This window comes from Malurus melanocephalus, unplaced genomic scaffold (genome assembly GCF_030028575.1).
Source record: "Malurus melanocephalus ecotype Western Australia unplaced genomic scaffold, MMel_1.1 scaffold_266, whole genome shotgun sequence".
In the NCBI taxonomy this organism is placed as follows: domain Eukaryota; kingdom Metazoa; phylum Chordata; class Aves; order Passeriformes; family Maluridae; genus Malurus; species Malurus melanocephalus.
The window spans coordinates 938,658-945,074 of NW_026623498.1; the positions used below are offsets into that span (position 1 = coordinate 938,658).

At 48.3% G+C, this 6,417-nt stretch overlaps 1 protein-coding gene across 1 annotated transcript in view; it reads left to right on the forward strand.

The window, feature by feature from the left end:
* LOC130579308 (arginine-glutamic acid dipeptide repeats protein-like) overlaps window positions 1-6,417 on the forward strand; it is a 157,160-nt gene that overhangs the window by 122,299 nt on the left and 28,444 nt on the right. The window lies entirely within an intron of this gene.

A 6,417-nucleotide genomic window follows, 5' to 3' on the forward strand; every position in this document is an offset into this window, starting at 1 on the left:
GTTGCCTGGCAACCCCTCCCGGTGCCGGTTCCTCTCCGTTCAGGTCGGGGCTGATTTATCATCGGCGGGGCCGGGCAGGACCCGGGAGGCAGCGCCGGAGCTTTTAACGGGAACGGCTGGAGCTGAGGSCTTGGGGTGTTTGATCTGGGCTGTGCACTGAGAGCACCCAGAGCCGATAATCAGGGTGCAATTAGAGCAAACAGACTCCTCATTTAGACATCATTGATTTTTTTTTTTTAATTTTATTTTATTTTTTGCTGTTTTGTTTCTCTTTCCCATCGAGACTCCCCCACAGACACAGGTACAGTGCAGAACAGGAATCAAAGCTTTTCCTGGTGCTTCGGTTGAACCTGAAATCTTTCTCTTTATAAAAATAGCTCTGGTGAAATCCTGATGGGAAAATACAGCTGGGGTCAGCACAAAAGGTTAGCAACACCCTGACAGCTCCAGGCCCGGGGTGAAGGAATAGCTGAATTCTCCTGCAGCCCTGGAAATGTCTGAGAGCTGTTGTGTCACCTTCAATATCGTGTTGCCTTTCACAGAGACTTTCACATTGATCCCTGGCATTAAACAGAGGAGGGAAAGAGGAGTTGTGTGAACTGGAATTTAGGTGGTGGTGACATGGAGAGCTCTCACCCCCTCCAAACATCCCTTCAGTTATGTCAGAGGGGGAAACTGAGGCAGCTTTGGGGGTGAGCAGCTCAGTTCAGCTCCTTTTGCTGGCTGGAGTTGTGCAGAGGGATGGGCAATCCATGCAAAGCTCATTGACAAGAGCATTTGTGTGTGTCTGGGAAAGCAGAGAGGAGAAAAAGGATGATGAATCCACTCTGACCTCCTGAATGGCAATATAAATACTTTATTGAAAATTCTAAATAAATGTGTTTGTAACCAGTAATCCTGCTCTGCATGCAATCTCATTTAGCCAACTGGGTATGCAAATGTGCTATTAATGTGTTTGCATCCAGTATAAATACACAAATCTAATCTGTTTATATATGTCATTTACACACAGCTGTGCTCACGCTCACTTAATACCAATATTTCCAGCCAGCAGAGAGGTACCATGGGAGCTCCATTGTTCCCAACAAAAGCAGCTCCATGGAAGGGGGGTTATTATCATGGATCAGGATCTTTTGGCATTCCCTGGAGGGAGGCCCTAAATGATTCTGGGTCTGTGGGCACACAGAGCTCAGCCCGGGCCGTGCCTCTCCCGCAGAGCTTTGGGTTCAATCCCCACAGTTCCAGGCACGGTGTCGTTTTTCAGTGTAATTTTTCAGCAAGACAAAGTGAGCCCGGTTGGGAGGGGAGAGCAAATTGTTGGGCACCTTGAAGGCTTTCAGCTGATGTATTCCTTGTCACTTTGTTTATAGAGGACACTTGATCTCCCAGGCAGATGGCCAGGGGAGTGGAAGGTTTTTGTCACGTGTGGGTGACCAGGGGTGCACTCTGGACTGGGGCTTTGAATTTCCAGTGGGAGCATTCATGCCTTGTAAAACAGAGTGGTATCTAATGAACACCATCAAAATATTTTGGTTTTCCATGTCTTTGAGGGAGAGAACTTGGTGAAAACACGATTTGATTTTCAAAATACCGCAAAGGTTAAAGGATAGTTTAGTCTTGACAAAGTAGAATTATTTCACTTTTAAAAATTGTCAAGAAAATAAACAGAGCAGTATCTATGATCTGTCTGGGCTAGGGAAAGTGTCATGCCCATGGCAGGGGTTTTTACTAGAGGATCTCTAACCCGAACCCAACCCAAAGTGTTTTTTGGTTGTGTTAAAAGAAGGCCACATTTGGGGTTTTGTGTATTTGTAACAGTGGACACAGTCTGCAGTTGGGATGAAGTGGGACCAGCCCAGTTCTCCCAGCACAGAACACGGGTTTGTGTGAGAAACATTTGACATCTTCAGGTTGGCTCTTCATAACGAAACCCTCAGGACATTTCTGTGTGCAGAGGACAGCGTCCATCACTGCCCTCACAGCAAATGCCTTTATTTGCACTGCACACACACGAGAGAAGCACAGTGTTAGCTCAGGCCAGCTTTAATGAAATGTGCTCTGCACTGGAACTCAGCCTCAGTGCACGTGGAGCACCTGCACCCTGAAAAACTGTGGGGCTGACTCTACATGTGCTGCACACTGAACAGAGCTTGGGCAGCTTGGGAAGTTTAAGAAGATTCTTTGTGTATTTGGTGTTTATTTGCTGTTAACTGTGAAAACCCCATGATTTTTCCTACCTTATTTATTATAAAACTTAAAAATGCATATTCAATATAGAAGGTGGGACATCTTCCATTGGCATCTGCTTGGAAAACCTCAGGCCTTTCCAAACGTGCCCTAAACCTCTTGATTTCATAACAGCAGAATCTGCCATTTTATTTGCTTAGAACTAAAGGTTGAGAGAAGAACTTGCTGTTCTTGGACATAGGCTAAAGAGATTATTTGATTTGGGTTTTTTTTTTAGAAAGGTTGAGATATAAAATCCTTGTTTCCTGGATTGAGAAAGATCAGACAAGGCTCTGTGTGTTTGYAAATGTTTTGCATTCCACAGTGTCCTTCACTCATTAACCAGGTGGAAATCGTAGGAAGGCAATGAAATAGCACATGGAATTCCTTAGAGGAAACACATTTGATGTAAACTCAACTGAAGCAGCACTTCAGAAGAGACACATTGGTAGCAGTGATSAATTTGCAGGTTTATCAGAGTTGTGCTGCCTTTCTGGAGGTTTCAGTTGGAAATTCTCCCACTGATTGAACAGGTTGTTGTTGCAGTGGATGTTAAGGGTGAATGTTTTCAGCAACAGCTTCATTTTGGGGTTTTGAGGTGGAGAAGCGACCTGGGAGCTCAGCTCCACGTGCAGAGCCGGGGTGCAGGGTTTGCAGCAGAGAATTCCTCCTGCCAGGCTGTAATCTGGGGATAATGGGAACCCTGACGCACGAGCTGGGCCCCGGCTCTGCGCTGGCACTGCCATCGCCGTGACAAACGTGCCAGCTGAGCTCTGTCAGGCACAACATAATGGCTTTGTGTATCTTGTCAGGAGATTTGTTCCTCAGGATAAAATATGGGACCTGCAAGTAACACACAGGCAAACATTAACATGCTCGTTCCTTGTTCCTCCTGGGTTATTTATGGCTCCGTGTTTACACCAGGATGCTGYGGCATCGAATGCGTTTCATCAAATTATCAGCTGGCATTAGGAGGCCTCGTGTTGGGGTGGTCAATAGCCATGGAAACCACTCAGAAAATAGAACCGTGTCTGTCAGCACCAACTGCCCCACAAGCCATGGGATTTCCTAAAGCTGCTTCACAGCCCTCATTATCCACAGCACTTTTTTAATTGTGCCACAGTTTGTCTTCAGCGAGCGGCGCAAACAATGATGCTGACAGAATCCTGTCATAAGCRATGTTTTAAAGTTAAACAGAAGTGCTAAAATTGAAGTGTTTGTCCTAAAAATCCAAATTATGTACTTGTAGAAATTAAAGCATTGTGCTGCAGAGCCACTTGCACTTGTTATCCAAGCTCCTGCTCCYGCAGCCCTGTGTATCTTGTCTGTGGTGAGGCTATTTTAGCCTGGCAGCTGTCGCTCCCAGATGCCTCCTGTGAGCAGTGCAGCATCTCCTGCAGCATTAGCACACGGACGGGGAATTTGGTGCATGTCATTTGTGCACAGGAGAGCAAACTGAACCCGTGTCAGGCAGTCTGCTTTGTGAGACGCYGGGGAGCAACAGGTCACCTCTGGTTTGGTGTGCAACTCTTTAGTGCTTTCATATTTTAAACCAGTTTGAGGTCTCTGTTGGGTTTGACTCTGAGAAAAGGAATGGCTGTTCTTGCTGCAGGCCAAGGGAGGCCAGAACACTGAATTAATAGAAGACTAGAATAGGAAGGAAAATCTGAAAATGTTTTAAAAAGACATACTGTTAAGCTTTAGAATTTCTGTCTGAGTTTCTGAAATTATTTTTTGTGTGCTTTGTTGTTATTTGTATATTAAGAAGTGTCTCTTTTGCCTTTCCAAGGGGCACAACGCTCCTTTATAGTTGGATATCTCAGAGTGCCTCAGTGGCCCAGAGATAATGCTGCACAGCATCAATAAAAGTGTCGGCAGGATTGGTCACAAGGATTGACTTCATTCCTGCTTGGAAATTTGGAACAGCATTTCGAGGTCCCTCTAATTCTGTTTTTCAGATGGGCTCTGTGCTTGCCTTGCATTCCCAGTAGGGATGTYGGACATCCCAGGGGTTCAAAGGAAAACACTTTGTCATAGGCTTTTATAATAGAGTTGAATCACAAGAGAATACAAATGTAACATGGTTTGGTTGAAAGGAATCTTAAAAAATAAATTAAATGATCCCCTAAGAATTCAAGTGCCCCATAGTAAGTCTGGCAAAATAAGGAATAGGATTTGGGCGTTCTTATTTCATGCCACGGACCAGATTGCGCTCTCCTGCTGCCCTGAGCTGTTCCATCGTTGGCTGGAGTGTTCCAGCTCTGGTTTATCTCTATTCCCTGCAGCTTTTTCTGTCACTTTTTGCCGTGTATGCTGTGAGCTGACGCTGCAGAGGCACTGTCCCTCTGGTAAGCCCAGGAGGCAGCGAGGGTTGGGACTGAGAGCATCCTGCAGTTCTTTTGGAGTGCCTGCCTTTGGGTGTTTCTCCAGTTGGTTTCCATTCGTTGTGTCAGGCTGCAGCCAGGGATTGCATCGCTCTTCAGGATGTTGGGAATGCTTTTGGGGTGCACGTGTTTGTCACTTTTGTCACTGATGCTGCCACCTTCTCGTGCCCAGAGCACCAGCCAGAGGTTTGTGGTGTCAGGACAGTGATCCTCCTTCCTCCAGCATACTGAGAATTCCTTGGGGAAATTCTCATGGTGAAAACCAGGAGTGCTCTGTGAGCACTCTGTACCCTGCTCTGTGGGTATTTGTGTGACTTCTGCCAATGTTTGGGCGCTGGAACCTCACTCTCAGTGAAATTCTCCGTGTTTGGGAGCCCTTGAACAGTGAGATTTCGGGTGCTGTGTTGGCAGGTTTGGAAGGAGCAGGTGGGAGTGAGTAAACCAGCACTGGAAAGGACTGACTGTAATCTCCAAGCCTTTACAAGYGGTGGTTAATTGTCGTCTCCGTGCCCCCGGGCACGTTCTTGGCGAACTCTGCAGTCTTGCTGGTTTTGAGGGTCAGGGTTAGGCGAGGACAGATCCCTGTGCGAGCAAACCTGCAAGAACCCTGACAGGAGGTTCCAAGGAGCTTCTTCTCTCACATCCAGGGTTGTGGTGGGAKCTGCTGAGGTTCTGAGAGCGYTGTTTGAGCAGGAATTAACCTTTCYGGGATCCCAAATGCCCTTCACAACGTGGCAGCCTCTGATCGCTGCCCACCTCCTTCAGGCAGATGTTTGCAAAAAGATGTGATCCAAAATACATGAAGCCAGCTCAAGGCTYGTTTCTCTTTAGGGAATTATAAAATCTCATCTCTCTCTCTTTCCTAGAATATTAGGGCCCACATAACCAACATCCCTTATCTTTTTTGCAGGCRGAATTTGTTATTTACTCATTGTTTATACCTGTATACAGTGTTTATAGGAAAGGAAAAAGCCTTTTTTTTTTTCGCTTCTCTCTATTTAGAGGATTATGAATTCTCATTTCCCTCCTTTCCCTACAATACTAGGGCCCACATACTCAACATCCCTTACCGGTTTTTCAGGCAGAATTTATTATTTGCTTGTTGTTTATACCTGAGTACAGTGTTTATAGGAAAGGAGAAAGCCTTTTTATTTTGGTGTTCGTAGCAAAGGAGAAAGTCCTTGTCTAGAAGGACTGTCCCTTCCGTAGAAAGGCACTTTTGTTTAATGTTAAATCCCTGGCGCTGGTTCGTGCTGRGGGCCGTGAGAGGGTCGTGGCCGTGTCCCATGGCGGGGACAGGGCCCGGTGCCAGCCGGGCACGGCTGTGCTGAGGGAAAGGACCGGGGAGAGGCCGAGCAGGAGCGGGAGGAGAGCAGGGAGCGGTGCCGGCCGGAGGCTGCTCGGGGCTGGGGAGCTGCTGAGGGCACGGCTGGAACCGGGGAACCGCGGCTGCTGAGGGCACAACCGGGGCTGTCGGGGACCCTCTGCTGCTGAGGGCACAGCCGAGATCGGGGAGCCGCGGCTGCTGAGAGGCACAACCGGGGAGCCGAGGCTGCTGAGGGCACGGCCGGGGAGCCGAGGCTGCTGAGGGCACGGCCGGGGAGCTGCTGTTGAGGGCACGGCCGGGGCTGTCGGGGACCCTCTGCTGCTGAGGGGCACAACCGAGATCGGGGAACTGCTGCTGAGGGCACGGCTGGAACCCGGGAGCCGCTGCTGCTGAGGGCACAGCCTGGGAGCTGCTGTTGAGGGCACGGCCGGGGCTATCGGGGAGCCGCTGCTGCTGAGAGGCACAACCGGGGAGCCGAGG